This window comes from Triticum dicoccoides, chromosome 3A (genome assembly GCF_002162155.2).
Source record: "Triticum dicoccoides isolate Atlit2015 ecotype Zavitan chromosome 3A, WEW_v2.0, whole genome shotgun sequence".
Classification (NCBI taxonomy): domain Eukaryota; kingdom Viridiplantae; phylum Streptophyta; class Magnoliopsida; order Poales; family Poaceae; genus Triticum; species Triticum dicoccoides.
The window spans coordinates 131602258-131618503 of record NC_041384.1 but is presented as its reverse complement, the minus strand read 5'-3'; positions in this window follow the sequence as shown (position 1 = coordinate 131618503).

Genomic DNA, 16246 nt, shown 5'->3' with positions numbered 1-16246 from the left:
TATATCATTTCCCATCAAAAGTATGTCATCTACATATAATATGAGAAATGCTACAGAGCTCCCACTCACTTTCTTGTAAACGCAGGCTTCTCCATAAGTCTGTGTAAACCCAAACGCTTTGATCATCTCATCAAAGCGAATGTTCCAACTCCGAGATGCTTGCACCAGCCCATAAATCGAGCGTTGGAGCTTGCACACTTTGTCAGCATTCTTAGGATCGACAAAACCTTCCGGCTGTATCATATACAATTCTTCCTTAAGGAAACCATTAAGGAATGCCGTTTTGACGTCCATTTGCCATATTTCGTAATCATAGAATGCGGCAATTGCTAACATGATTCGGACGAACTTCAGCTTCGCTACCGGCGAGAAAGTCTCATCGTAGTCAACCCCTTGAACTTGTCGATAACCCTTAGCGACAAGCCGAGCTTTATAGATGGTCACATTACCATCCGCGTCTGTCTTCTTCTTAAAGATCCATTTATTTTCTATGGCTCGCCGCTCAACGGGCAAGTCAGTCAAAGTCCATACTTTGTTTTCATACATGGATCCTATCTCGGATTTCATGGCTTCCAGCCATTTGTCGGAATCCGGGCCCGCCATCGCTTCTTCATAGTTCGAAGGTTCACCGTTGTCTAACAGCATGATTTCCAAGACAGGGTTGCCGTACCACTCTGGTGCGGAACGTGTCCTTGTGGACCTTCGAATTTCAGTAGGGGCTTGATCAGAAGTATCTTGATCATTGTCATTAACTTCCTCTCTAGTCGGTGCAGGCACCTCAGGAACATTTTCTTGAGTTGCGCCATTTTCCGGTTCAAGAGGTAATACTTCATCAAGATCTACTTTCCTCCCACTTACTTCTTTCGAGAGAAACTCTTTCTCCAGAAAGGACCCATTCTTGGCAACAAAGATCTTGCCTTCGGATCTGAGGTAGAAGGTGTACCCAATAGTTTCTTTTGGGTATCCTATGAAGACGCATTTTTCCGACTTGGGTTCGAGCTTTTCAGGTTGAAGTTTCTTGACATAAGCATCGCATCCCCAAACTTTTAGAAACGACAGCTTAGGTTTCTTCCCAAACCATAATTCATACGGTGTCGTCTCAACGGATTTCGACGGAGCCCTATTTAAAGTGAATGCGGCAGTCTCTAAAGCATAGCCCCAAAAAGAAAGCGGTAAATCGGTAAGAGACATCATAGATCGCACCATATCTAACAGAGTGCAATTACGACGTTCGGACACACCATTACGCTGAGGTGTTCCAGGCGGCGTGAGTTGTGAAACTATTCCACATTTTCTTAAGTGTGCCCCAAACTCGTGACTCAAGTATTCTCCTCCACGATCTGATCGCAGAAACTTGATTTTCCTGTCACGTTGATTTTCAACCTCGCTCTGAAATTCCTTGAACTTTTCAAAGGTTTCAGACTTGTGTTTCATTAAGTAGATATACCCATACCTACTTAAATCATCAGTGAGGGTGAGAACATAACGATAGCCACCGCGAGCCTCAACACTCATCGGACCGCACACATCAGTATGTATGATTTCCAATAAGTCGGTTGCTCGCTCCATTGTTCCTGAGAACGGAGTCTTGGTCATTTTACCCATAAGGCATGGTTCGCACGTGTCAAATGATTCATAATCAAGAGACTCTAAAAGTCCATCAGCATGGAGCTTCTTCATGCGTTTGACACCTATGTGACCAAGGCGGCAGTGCCACAAGTATGTGGGACTATCATTATCAACCTTACTTCTTTTGGTACTCACATTATGAACATGTGTAGCATCACGTTCGAGATTCATAAAGAATAAACCATTTACCATAGGAGCATGACCATAAAACATATCTCTCATAAAAATGGAACAACCATTATTCTCAGATTTAAAAGAGTAGCCATCTCGAATTAAACGAGATCCCGATACAATGTTCATGCTCAAAGCTGGCACTAAATAACAATCATTAAGGTTTAAAACTAATCCCGAAGGGAGATGCAGAGGTAGCGTGCCGACGGCGATCACATTGACCTTGGAACCATTCCCGACGCGCATCGTCACCTTGTCCTTTGCCAGTTTCCGCTTATTCCGCAGCCCCTGCTTTGAGTTACAAATGTGAGCAACTGCACCTGTATCAAATACCCAGGAGCTACTACGGGCACTAGTAAGGTACACATCAATTACATGTATATCACATATACCTTTTGTTTTGCCGGCCTTCTTATCCGCTAAGTACTTAGGGCAGTTCCGCTTCCAGTGACCGCTTCCCTTGCAATAAAAGCACTCAGTCTCGGGCTTGGGTCCATTCTTTGGCTTCTTCCCGGCAGCTTGCTTGCCGGGCGCGGCAACCTCCTTGCCGTCCTTCTTGAAGTTCTTTTTACCCTTGCCTTTCTTGAACTTAGTGGTTTTATTGACCATCAACACTTGATGTTCCTTCCTGACTTCTACCTCTGCTGATTTCAGCATAGCAAATACTTCAGGAATGGTCTTTTCCATCCCCTGCATATTGAAGTTCATCACAAAGCTCTTGTAGCTTGGTGGAAGCGACTGGAGGATTCTGTCAATGACCGCATCATCCGGAAGATTAACTCCCAGCTGAGTCAAGCGGTTATGCAACCCAGACATAGTGAGTATGTGCTCACTGACAGAACTGTTTTCCTCCATCTTACAGCTGAAGAAATTGTCGGAGACTTCATATCTCTCGACCCAGGCATGAGCTTGGAAAACCATTTTCAGCTCTTCGAACATCTCATATGCTCCATGTCTCTCAAAACGCTTTTGGAGCCCCGGCTCTAGGCTGTAAAGCATGCCGCACTGAACGAGGGAGTAGTCATCGGAACGTGCCTGCCAAGCGTTCATAACATCTTGTTCTGCAGGGAGAACGGGTGCGTCACCAAGCGGTGCTTGTAGGACATAATCTTTCTTGGCAGCTATGAGGATGATCCTCAGGTTCCGGACCCAGTCCGTATAGTTGCTGCCATCGTCTTTCAGCTTAGTTTTCTCTAGGAACGTGTTGAAGTTGAGGACTACGTTGGCCATTTGATCTACAAGACATATTGCAAAGATTTTTAGACTAAGTTCATGATAATTAAGTTCAACTAATCAAATTATTAGTGAACTCCCACTTAGATTAGACATCCCTCCAGTCATCTAAGTATTACATGATCCAAGTTAACTAGACCGCGTCCGATCATCACGTGAGACGGACTAGTCAACATCGGTGAACATCTTCATGTTGATCGTATCTTCTATACGACTCATGCTCGACCTTTCGGTCTTCCGTGTTCCGAGGCCATGTCTGTACATGCTAGGCTCGTCAAGTCAACCTAAGTGTTTGCATGTGTAAATCTGTCTTACACCCGTTGTATGTGAACGTCTGAATAAAACACCCGATCATCACATGGTGTTTTGAAACAGCGAACTGTCGCAACGGTGCACAGTTAGGGGGAACACTTCTTGAAATTATTGTGAGGGATCATCTTATTTACTACCGTCGTTCTAAGTAAACAAGATGCAAAACATGATAAACATCACATGCAATCAAATAATAAAGGTGACATGATATGGCCAATATCACATAGCTCCTTTGATCTCCATCTTGGGGCTCCATGATCATCTTGTCACCGGCTTGACACCATGATCTCCATCATCATGATCTCCATCATCGTGTCTCCATGAAGTTGCTCGCCAACTATTACTTCTACTACTATGGCTAACGCGTTTAGCAATAAAGTAAAGTAATTTACATGGCGTTTCTTGATGACACGCAGGTCATATAAAAGAATAAAGACAACTCCTATGGCTCCTGCCGGTTGTCATACTCATCGACATGCAAGTCGTGAATCCTATTACAATAGCATGAACATCTCATACATCACATATAGATCATTCATCATTCATCACAACTTTGGCCATATCATATCACAAACCACTTGCTGCAAAAACAAGTTAGACGTCCTCTAATTGTTGTTGCAAGTTTTACGTGGCTGAATTAGGGTTCTAGCAAGAACGTCTTCTTACCTAAGTTAAAGCCACAACGTGATTTTTCAACTTCTATTTACCCTTCATAAGGACCCTGTTCATCGATTCCGCTCCAACTAAAGTAGGAGAGACAGACACCCGCCAGCCACCTTATGCAACTAGTGCATGTTAGTCGGTGGAACCGGTCTCACGTAAGCGTACGTGTAAGGTTGGTCCGGGCCGCTTCATCCCACAATACCGCTGAAGCAAGAAAGGACTAGTAACGGCAAGAAAGTTGACAAATCTATGCCCACAACAAATTGTGTTCTACTCGCGCAAGAAGAACTACGCATAGACCTAGCTCATGATGCCACTGTTGGGGAACGTTGCAGAAAACAAAAATTTTCCTACTCGTTTCACCAAGATCATCTAGGAGTTCATCTAGCAATGAGTGATTAGATGCATCTACATACCTTTGTAGATCGCGCACGGAAGCGTTCAAAAGAACGGTGATGATGTAGTCGTACTCGACGTGATTCAAATCACCGATGACCAGCGCCGAACGGACGGCACCTCCGTGTTCAACACACGTACGGGACAGGAGATGTCTCCTCCTTCTTGATCCAGCAAGGGGGAAGGAGAGGTTGATGAAGATCCAGCAGCACGACGGCGTGGTGGTGGATGCAGGGCGTCACAGCAGCAGGGCTTCGCCGAGACTACGAGGGAGAGACGTAACGGGGGAGATGGAGGCGCCAGGGGCTGGTGTGAAATCCCTCCTCTCCCCCCACTATATATAGGGGTGCCAGGGGGGGCGCCGGCCCTAGTAGATGAGATCTACTAGGGGGCGGCGGCCAAGGGGAGGTTTCCCTCCCCCCCAAGGCACCTAGGGGTGCCTTCCACCACATGGACTCTTCCATGGTGGAAACCCTAGGCGCATGGGCCTATAGGGGCTGGTGCCCTTGGCCCATCTAGGCCAAGGCGCACCCCCTACAGCCCATGTGGCCCCCCGGGACAGGTGGGCCCACCCGGTGGACCCCCGGGACCCTTCCGGTGGTCCTGGTACAATACCGATAACCCCGAAACTTGTCCCGATGCCCGAAACAGCACTTCCTATATATAATTCTTTACCTCCGGACCATTCCGGAACTCCTCGTGATGTTCGGGATCTCATCCGGGACTCCGAACAACATTCTGGTTTCTGCATATACATATCTTCATAACCCTAGAGTCACCGAACCTTAAGTGTGTAGACCCTACGGGTTCGGGAGACAAGCAGACATGACCGAGATGACTCTCCGGTCAATGACCAACAGCGGGATCTGGATACCCATGTTGGCTCCCACATGCTCCACGATGATCTCATCGGATGAACCACGATGTCGAGGATTTAATCAATCCCGTACGCTATTCCCTTTGTCTATCGATATGTTACTTGCCCGAGATTCGATCGTCGGTATCCCAATACCTCTTTCAATCTCGTTACCGGCAAGTCACTTTACTCGTACCGTAATGCATGATCCCGTGACCAGACACTTGGTCACTCTGAGCTCATTATGATGATGCATTACCGAGTGGGCCCAGTGATACCTCTCCGTCATACGGAGTGACAAATCCCAGTCTTGATCCATGTCACCCAACAAACACTTTCGGAGATACCCGTAGTCTACCTTTATAGTCACCCAGTTACGTTGTGACGTTTGGCATACCCAAAGCACTCCTACGGTATCCGGGAGTTACACGATCTCATGGTCTAAGGAAAAGATACTTTGACATTGGAAAACTCTAGCAAACGAACTATACGATCTTGTGCTATGTTTAGGATTGGGTCTTGTCCATCACATCATTCTCCCAATGATGTGATCTCGTTATCAATGACATCCAGTGTCCATAGTCAGGAAACCATGACTATCTGTTGATCAACGAGCTAGTCAACTAGAGGCTCACTAGGGACATGTTGGTGTCTGTTATTCACACATGTATTACGATTTCCGGATAACACAATTATAGCATGAATAAAGACAATTATCATGAACAAGGAAATATAATAATAATGCTTTTATTATTGCCTCTAGGGCATATTTCCAACAGAAACTAGCACCCAACTAGGACAGCCGCATTGAAACTCTGGCCAAGATGAAGTTCGCAGTTCCCCGCAAACGAGAGATCAAAAGCTCCACAACTACCTTATCGCCCTCCTAAATCAGAGATATCCACTGCTGCAAAAGAAAGGACATTTTGAAAATGCATTCAACCACCCGGTTAGGGAAGGAGTGCTCGATGGTAAACTTGTTCCTCATGGTCCAAAGAGTCAACACATGGCCGCAATGTTGGAAATATGCCCTAGAGGCAATAATAAAAGTGTTATTATTATATTTCTTTGTTCATGATAATAGTCTTTTATTCATGCTATAACTGTATTATCCGGAAATTGTAATACACGTGTGAATACATCGACCACAATATGTCCCTAGTGAGCCTCTAGTTGACTAGCTCGTTGTGATCAACAGATAGTCATGGTTTCCTGGCTATGGACATTGGATGTCGTTGATAACGGGATCACATCATTAGGAGAATGATGTGATGGACAAGACCCAATCCTAAGCATAGCACAAAGGTCGGTTAGTTCATTTGCTAGAGCTTTTCCAATGTCAAGTATCTCTTCCTTCGACCATGAGATCGTGTAACTCCCGGATACCGTAGGAGTGCTTTGGGTGTATCAAACGTCACAACGTAACTGGGTGATTATAAAGGTGCACTACAGGTATCTCCGAAAGTGTCTGTTGGGTTGACACGGATCGAGACTGGGATTTGTCACTCCGTATGACGGAGAGGTATCTCTGGGCCCACTCGGTAATGCATCATCATAATGAGCTCAAAGTGACCAAGTGGTTGATCACGGGATCATGCATTATGGTATGAGTAAAGTGACTTGCCGGTAACGAGACTGAACAAGGTATTGGGATACCGACAATCGGGTCTCGGGCAAGTAACGTACCGATTGACAAAGGGAATTGTATACGGGGTTTGATGGAATCCTCGACATCGTGGTTCATCCGATGACATCATCGAGGAGCATGTGGGAGCCAACATGGGTATCCAGATCCCGCTGTTGGTTATTGACCGGAGAGTCTCGGTCATGTCTGCATGTCTCCCAAACCCGTAGGGTCTACACACTTAAGGTTCGGTGACGCTAGGGTTATTAGGAAGACTTGTATGTGATTACCTAAAGTTGTTCGGAGTCCCGGATGAGATCCCGGACGTCACGAGGAGTTCCGAAATGGTCCAGAGGTGAAGTTTTATATATGGGAAGTTGTCATGCGGACACCGGAAGAATTCGGGGTCCTATCGGTATTGTACCGGGGCCACCGGAGGGGTTCCGGGGGTCCACCCCTCCCGGAGGGCCACATGGGCCGCAAGGGGCAGGGAGTCAGCCCCTGGAGGGCTGGGCGTGCCCCCACCTTGGGCCCATGTGCCTAGGATTGGGGGGGGGGGAACCCTAAAGGGGGCGCCCCCCTTGCTTGGGGGGCAAGCCTCACCTCCCTGGCCGCTGCCCCCCCTCTAGATCCCATCTAGAGGGGTCGGCCCCCTTGCCCGTTCCCCTATAAATAGAGGGGTTAGGGGAGGGCTGCTGGACACAACTCAAGGCGCAGCCCCTCCCCTCCCCAACACCTCTCCTCCTCCGTACGTGCTTGGCGAAGCCCTGTCGGAGTACTGCTGCACCAACTACACCACGTCGTCGTGCTGCCGTTGGAGCTGCCTTCCTCAACCTCTCCTTCCTCCTTGCTAGATCAAGACGGAGGAGACGTCGTCCGTCCCGTACGTGTGTTGAACGCGGAGGTGCTGTCCGTTCAGCACTTGGTCATCGGTGATCCGAATCACGATGAGTACGACTCCATCATCACCATCCCCTTGAACGCTTCCGCACTCGATCTGCAAGTGGTATGTAGATGCAAACTCACTCCCTTGACTTGTTGCTTAGATGAACTCATAGACGGATCTTGGTGAAACCGTAGGAAAATTTTTAATTTTCTGCAACTTTCCCCAACAGTGGCATCATGAGCTAGGTCTATGCGTAGTTCTCTTTGCACGAGTAGAACACAATTTTGTTGTGGGCGTAGATCTTGTCAACTTGCTTGCCACTACTAGTCTTATCTTGCTTCAGCGGTATTGTGGGATGAAGCGGCCCGGACCAACCTTACACGTACGCTTACGTGAGACCGGTTCCACCGACTGACATGCACTAGTTGCATAAGGTGGCTGGCGGGTGTCTGTCTCTCCCACTTTAGTTGGAGCGGATTCGATGAAAAGGGTCCTTATGAAGGGTAAATAGAAGTTGACAAAATCATGTTGTGGTTATTCGTAGGTAAGAAAGCGTTCTTGCTAGAACCCAATTGCAGCCACGTAAAAGATGCAACAACAATTAGAGGACGTCTAACTTGTTTTTGCAGCGATTGTTGATGTGATGTGATATGGCCAGAAGTTGTGATGAATGATGATGTATGAGATCATGTTCTTGTAATAGGAATCACGACTTGCATGTCGATGAGTATGACAACCGGCAGGAGCCATAGGAGTTGTCTTTATTTTTGTATGACTTGCGTGTCATTGAAGAACGCCATGTAACTTACTTTACTTTATTGCTAAACGCGTTAGCCATAGAAGTAGAAGTAGTCGTTGGCGTGACAACTTCATGAAGACACGATGATGGAGATCATGATGATGGAGATCATGGTGTCATGCCGGTGACAAGATGATCATGGAGCCCCGAAGATGGAGATCAATGGAGCTATATGATATTGGCCATATCATGTCACTATTATATAATTGCATGTGATGTTTATTATGTTTATGCATCTTGTTTACTTAGAACGACGGTAGTAAATAAGATGATCCCTTACACCAATTTCAAGAAGTGTTCTCCCCTAACTGTGCACCATTGCTAAAGTCCGTCGCTTCGAAGCACCACGTGATGATCGGGTGTGATAGATCCTTACGTTCACATACAACGGGTGTAAGATAGATTTACACATGCAATACACTTAGGGTTAACTTGACGAGCCTAGCATGTACAGACATGGCCTCGGAACACGGAGACCGAAAGGTCGACACGAGTCGTATGGAAGATACGATCAACATGAGAATGTTCACCGACGATGACTAGTCCGTCTCACGTGATGATCGGACACGGCCTAGTCGACTCGGATCGTGTATCACTTAGATGACTAGAGGGATGTCAAATCTGAGTGGGAGTTCATTATAATTTGATTAGATGAACTTAATTATCATGAACTTAGTCTAAAACCTTTGCAAAATATGTCTTGTAGGTCAAATAGCCAACGCTCATGTCAACATGAACTTCAACGCGTTCCTAGAGAAAACCAAGCTGAAAGATGATGGCAGCAACTATACGGACTGGGTCCGGAACCTGAGGATCATCCTCATAGCTGCCAGGAAACAATATGTCCTAGAAGGACCGCTAGGTGACGCTCCCGTCCCAGAGAACCAAGACATTATGAATGCTTGGCAGACTCGTGCTGATGATTACTCCCTCGTTCAGTGCATCATGCTTTACAGCTTAGAACCGGGGCTCCAAAAGCGTTTTGAGCATCACGGAGCATATGAGATGTTCGAGGAGCTGAAACTAGTTTTCCAAGCTCACGCCCGGGTCGAGAGATATGACATCTCCGACAAGTTCTATAGTTGTAAGATGGAGGAAAATAGTTCTGTCAGTGAGCACATACTCAAGATGTCTGGGTTGCACAACCGTATGACCCAGCTGAATATTAACCTCCCTGATGAGGCGGTCATTGACAGAATCCTTCAGTCGCTCCCACCAAGCTACAAGAGCTTTGTGATGAACTACAATATGCAAGGGATGGAAAAGACCATTCCTGAAGTATTTTCTATGCTGAAGTCAGCAGAGGCTGAAATCAAGAAAGAACATCAAGTGTTGATGGTCAATAAGACCACTAAGTTCAAGAAGGGCAAGGGCAAGAAGAACTTCAAGAAGGATGGCAAGGAGGTTGTCGCGCCCGGTAAGCCTGCTACCGGGAAGAAATCAAAGAATGGACCCAAGCCTGAGACTGAGTGCTTTTATTGCAAGGGGAAGGGTCACTGGAAGCGGAACTGCCCCAAATACTTAGCGGATAAGAAGGCCGGCAACACCAAAGGTATATTTGATATACATGTAATTGATGTGTACCTTACCAGTACTCGTAGTAACTCCTGGGTATTTGATACCGGTGCCGTTGCTCGTATTTGTAACTCACAGCAGGAGCTGCGGAATAAGCGAAGACTGGCAAAGGACGAGGTGACGATGCGCGTCGGGAATGGTTCCAGAGTCGATGTGATCGCCATCGGCACGCTACCTCTACATTTACCTACGGGATTAGTTTTGAACCTTAATAATTGTTATTTCGTGCCAAGTTTGAGCATGAACATTGTATCTGGATCTCGTTTGATATGAGATGGCTACTCATTTAAATCCGAGAATAATGGTTGTTCTATTTATATGAGAGATATGTTTTATGGTCATGCTCCGATGGTCAATGGTTTATTCTTAATGAATCTCGAGCGTAGTGTTACACATATTCATAGCGTGAATACCAAAAGATGTAAAGTTGATAACGATAGTCCCACATACTTGTGGCACTGCCGCCTTGGTCACATTGGTGTCAAGCGCATGAAGAAGCTCCATGCTGATGGACTTTTGGAGTCTCTATATTATGAATCATTTGACACATGCGAACCATGCCTCATGGGCAAGATGACCAAAACTCCGTTCTCCGGAACAATGGAGCGAGCAACCAACTTGTTGGAAATCATACATACCGATGTGTGCGGTCCAATGAGCGTTGAGGCTCGCGGAGGATATCGTTATGTTCTCACTCTCACTGATGACTTGAGTAGATATGGGTATGTCTACTTAATGAAACACAAGTCTGAGACCTTTGAAAAGTTCAAGGAATTTTAGAATGAGGTAGAGAATCAACGTGACCGAAAGATAAAGTTCCTACGATCAGATCGTGGAGGAGAATACTTAAGTCACGAATTTGGTACACACTTAAGAAAATGTGGAGTCGTTTCACAACTCACGCCGCCTGGAACACCTCAGCGTAACGGTGTGTCCGAACGTCGTAATCGCACTCTATTGGATATGGTGCGGTCTATAATGTCTCTTACCGATTTACCGCTATCATTTTGGGGATACGCTCTAGAGACAGCTACATTCACTTTAAATAGGGCACCGTCTAAATCCGTTGAGACGACACCGTATGAATTATGGTTTGGGAAGAAACCTAAGCTGTCATTTCTAAAAGTTTGGGGATGCGATGCTTATGTCAAGAAACTTCAACCTGAAAAGCTCGAACCCAAGTCGGAAAAATGCGTCTTCATAGGGTACCCTAAGGAAACCGTTGGGTATACCTTGTACTTAAGATCCGAGGGCAAGATCTTTGTTGCCAAGAACGGATGCTTTCTGGAAAAAGAGTTTCTCTCGAAAGAAGTAAGTGGGAGGAAAGTAGAACTCGATGAAGTACTACCTCTTGAACGGGATAGTAGTGCAGGTCAAGAAAATGTTCCTGTGATGCCTACACCTAATGAAGAGGAAAATAATGATGATGATCAAGGTACTTCCGATCAAGTTGCTACTGAACTTCGTAGGTCCACAAGGACACGTTCCGCACCAGAGTGGTACGGCAACCCCGTCTTGGAAATCATGTTGTTAGATAACGGTGAACCTTCGAACTATGAAGAAGCGATGGCGGGCCCAGATTCCAACAAATGGCTTGAAGCCATGAAATCCGAGATAGAATCCATGTATGAAAACAAAGTATGGACTTTGACAGACTTGCCCGATGATCGGCGAGCGATAGAAAACAAATGGATCTTTAAGAAGAAGACGGACGCGAATGGCAATGTTACCATCTATAAAGCTCGACTTGTCGCTAAGGGTTATCGACAAGTTCAAGGGATTGACTATGACGAGACATTCTCTCCCGTAGCGAAGCTGAAGTCCGTCCGAATCATGTTAGCAATTGCCGCATACTATGATTATGAGATATGGCAGATGGATGTCAAAACGGCATTCCTTAACGGGCATCTTAAGGAAGAACTGTATATGATGCAACCGAAAGGTTTTGTCAATCCTAAGAACGCTAACAAAGCATGCAAGCTCCAGCGATCCATTTAGGGGCTGGTGCAAGCATCTCGGAGTTGGAATATTCGCTTTGATGAGATGATCAAAGCGTTTGGGTTTATGCCGACTTATGGAGAAGCCTGCGTTTACAAAAAAGTGAGTGGGAGCTCTGTAGCATTTCTCATATTATATGTAGATGACATACTCTTGATGGGAAATGATATAGAACTTTTGGACAGCATTAAGGCCTAGTTGAATAAGTGTTTTTCAATGAAGGACCTTGGAGAAGCTGCTTATATATTAGGCATCAAGATCTATAGGGATAGATCAAGACGCCTCATAGGTCTTTCACAAAGCACATACCTTGATAAGATTTTGAAGAAGTTCAAAATGGATCAGTCCAAGAAGGGGTTCTTGCCTGTGTTGCAAGGTGTGAGATTGAGCTCAGCTCGATGCCCGACCACGGCAAAAGATAAAGAAGAGATGAGTGTCATCCCCTATGCTTCAGCCATAGGATCTATTATGTATGCCATGCTGTGTACCAGACCTGATGTAAACCTTTTCGTAAGTTTGGTAGGTAGGTACCAAAGTAATCCCGGCAAGGAACACTGGACAGCGGTCAAGAATATCCTGAAGTACCTGAAAAGGACAAAGGACATGTTTCTCGTTTATGGAGGTGACGAAGAGCTCGTCGTAAAGGGTTACGTCGACGCTAGCTTCGACACAGATCTGGATGACTCTAAGTCACAAACCGGATATGTGTATATGTTGAATGGTGGAGCAGTAAGCTGGTGCAGCTGCAAGCAGAGCATCGTGGCGGGATCTACATGTGAAGCGGAGTACATGGCAGCCTTGGAGGCAGCGCATGAAGCTATTTGGGTGAAGGAGTTCATCACCGACCTAGGAGTCATACCCAATGCGTCGGGGCCGATCAAACTTTTCTGTGACAATGCTGGAGCTATTGCCCTTGCAAAGGAGCCCAGATTTCACAAGAAGACCAGGCACATCAAGCATCGTTTCAACTCCATCCGTGAAAATGTTTAAGATGGAGACATAGAAATTTGCAAAGTACATACGGATCTGAATGTCGCAGATCCGTTGACTAAACCTCTCTCGCGAGCAAAACATGATCAACACCAGGACTCTATGGGTGTTCGATTCATCACAATGTAACTAGATTATTGACTCTAGTGCAAGTGGGAGACTGTTGGAAATATGCCCTAGAGGCAATAATAAAAGTGTTATTATTATATTTCTTTGTTCATGATAATAGTCTTTTATTCATGCTATAACTGTATTATCCGGAAATCGTAATACACGTGTGAATACATAGACCACAATATGTCCCTAGTGAGCCTCTAGTTGACTAGCTCGTTGTGATCAACAGATAGTCATGGTTTCCTGGCTATGGACATTGGATGTCGTTGATAACGGGATCACATCATTAGGAGAATGATGTGATGGACAAGACCCAATCCTAAGCATAGCACAAAGGTCGGTTAGTTCATTTGCTAGAGCTTTTCCAATGTCAAGTATCTCTTCCTTCGACCATGAGATCGTGTAACTCCCGGATACCGTAGAAGTGCTTTGGGTGTATCAAACGTCACAACGTAACTGGGTGATTATAAAGGTGCACTACAGGTATCTCCGAAAGTGTCTGTTGGGTTGACACGGATCGAGACTGGGATTTGTCACTCCGTATGACAGAGAGGTATCTCTGGGCCCACTCGGTAATGCATCATCATAATGAGCTCAAAGTGACCAAGTGGTTGATCACGGGATCATGCATTATGGTACGAGTAAAGTGACTTGCCGGTAACGAGACTGAACAAGGTATTGGGATACCGACGATCGGGTCTCGGGCAAGTAACGTACCGATTGACAAAGGGAATTGTATACGGGGTTTGATCGAATCCTCGACATTGTGGTTCATCCGATGACATCATCGAGGAGCATGTGGGAGCCAACATGGGTATCCAGATCCCGCTGTTGGTTATTGACCGGAGAGTCTCGGTCATGTCTGCATGTCTCCCGAACCCGTAGGGTCTACACACTTAAGGTTCGGTGACGCTAGGGTTATTAGGACGACTTGTATGTGATTACCGAAAGTTGTTCGGAGTCCCGGATTAGATCCTGGACGTCACGAGGAGTTCCGGAATGGTCCGGTGGTGAAGTTTTATATATGGGAAGTTGTCATGCGGACACCGGAAGAATTCGGGGTCCTATCGGTATTGTACCGGGGCCACCGGAGGGGTTCCGGGGGTCCACCCCTCCCGGAGGGCCACATGGGCCGCAAGGGGCAGGGAGTCAGCCCCTGGAGGGCTGGGCGCGCCCCCCACCTTGGGCCCATGCGCCTAGGGTTGGGGGGGAACCCTAAAGGGGGCGCCCCCCTTGCTTGGGGGGCAAGCCTCCCCTCCCTGGCCGCCGCCCCCCCTCTAGATCCCATCTAGAGGGGTCGGCCCCCCTTGCCCATTCCCCTATAAATAGAGGGGTGAGGGGAGGGCTGCTGGACACAACTCAAGGCGCAGCCCCTCCCCTCCCCAACACCTCTCCTCCTCCGTACGTGCTTGGCGAAGCCCTGTCGGAGTACTGCTGCACCAACTACACCACGCCGTCGTGCTGCCGTTAGAGCTGCCTTCCTCAACCTCTCCTTCCTCCTTGCTGGATCAAGACGGAGGAGACGTCATCCGTCCCGTACGTGTGTTGAATGCGGAGGTGCTGTCCGTTCAGCACTTGGTCATCGTGATCCGAATCACGACGAGTACGACTCCATCATCACCATCCCCTTGAACGCTTCCGCACTCGATCTGCAAGTGGTATGTAGATGCAAACTCACTCCCTTGACTCGTTGCTTAGATGAACTCATAGATGGATCTTGGTGAAACCATAGGAAAAATTTTAATTTTCTGCAACGTTCCCCAACACGCAAAACCGAACCAGAAAAGCCTTCTGAATTGCCCAGAGAGAGTGAGTAGTAAGGGTCGCAGCTTCCCAAAGCTAGATGGGGCCCAAGAAACAACACACCACTCCCTAAGACAACTCCAGAATAATTTTGACAGGGGGCAAGAGAAGAAAATATGGTCCAACTTTTCGACCAAACCGCAAAGAGCACATAATTCCAAGCCCGTTCCGTGTCATTTAATGATCTGGCCATCCGCAAGCAGACGACCGCGCATGGCCTACCACAAGAAAATCTTGATTTTGAGAGGGACACGAGCAGACCAAATCCTAGAGAACCCGGAGGTACACGCGGTAGACACCAATGAGCGGTAGCAAGACTTAACCGAAAAATGCCCAAAAGTGGAGTGGGGCCAAGAGACAGTATACGAGGACTCCGAGAGCACCAGAAGGAGAGCAGCGAGACCATGCCATTCTTCCAACTCTACATGAAACAGAACTCGGTGAAAGCCCAAGTCCCACCCACGACTATAAACATAGAACAAGAGGGTGGGGAAAGCATAGGCCAATGGGCCCTCCACGGCCCACCAATCCAGCCAAAAGCAGATAGAAGCACCATTCCCAACAGAAAATTTGACCTGAGACTGGAAAGAATCTCAAACAACCAGTAGTTGACACCAAAATTGAGACCCTCCGGGTCCAAAGGCAAACAAGGGGCTGGAGTCAGGGAAGTACTTAGCTTTGAGGATTTGCATCCATAGGGCGTTATGATCAGTAGTAAGGATACTCCACCACCATTTCAGGATCAAACACTTATTCATAATGGACGTAATGATGACGCCCATGCCTCCACAATTCTTAGGTCTACACATGATGTGCCAGACCATCATGTACTTTTTCTTGTTATCGGTTGTATTCCAGAAGAAGCCACTTTTATGTTTATCAAATCTGGCATGTGTGCACTCAAGCAATGCAGACATCATTATTTTGGACTAGCATAATCGTGGCGTCAGCATACTGAAGGTGAGAAACCCTAACATGAATAAGATTGGAGATCACAAGGGTGATATGCCCAGCCTCCGCGGCCCGGTTGAGGATACAAGAGAAAGCATCATCCAAAAAATTAAATAGTAGGGGGAGATGGGGTCCCCTTACCAGAGGCCCCAACCATTCTTAAAGTAGGGGCCTACAACCCCATGCACGTTCACAACAGTATGGCCACCCGAGACCAACTACATCAAACGTTGCACATAGGCCACA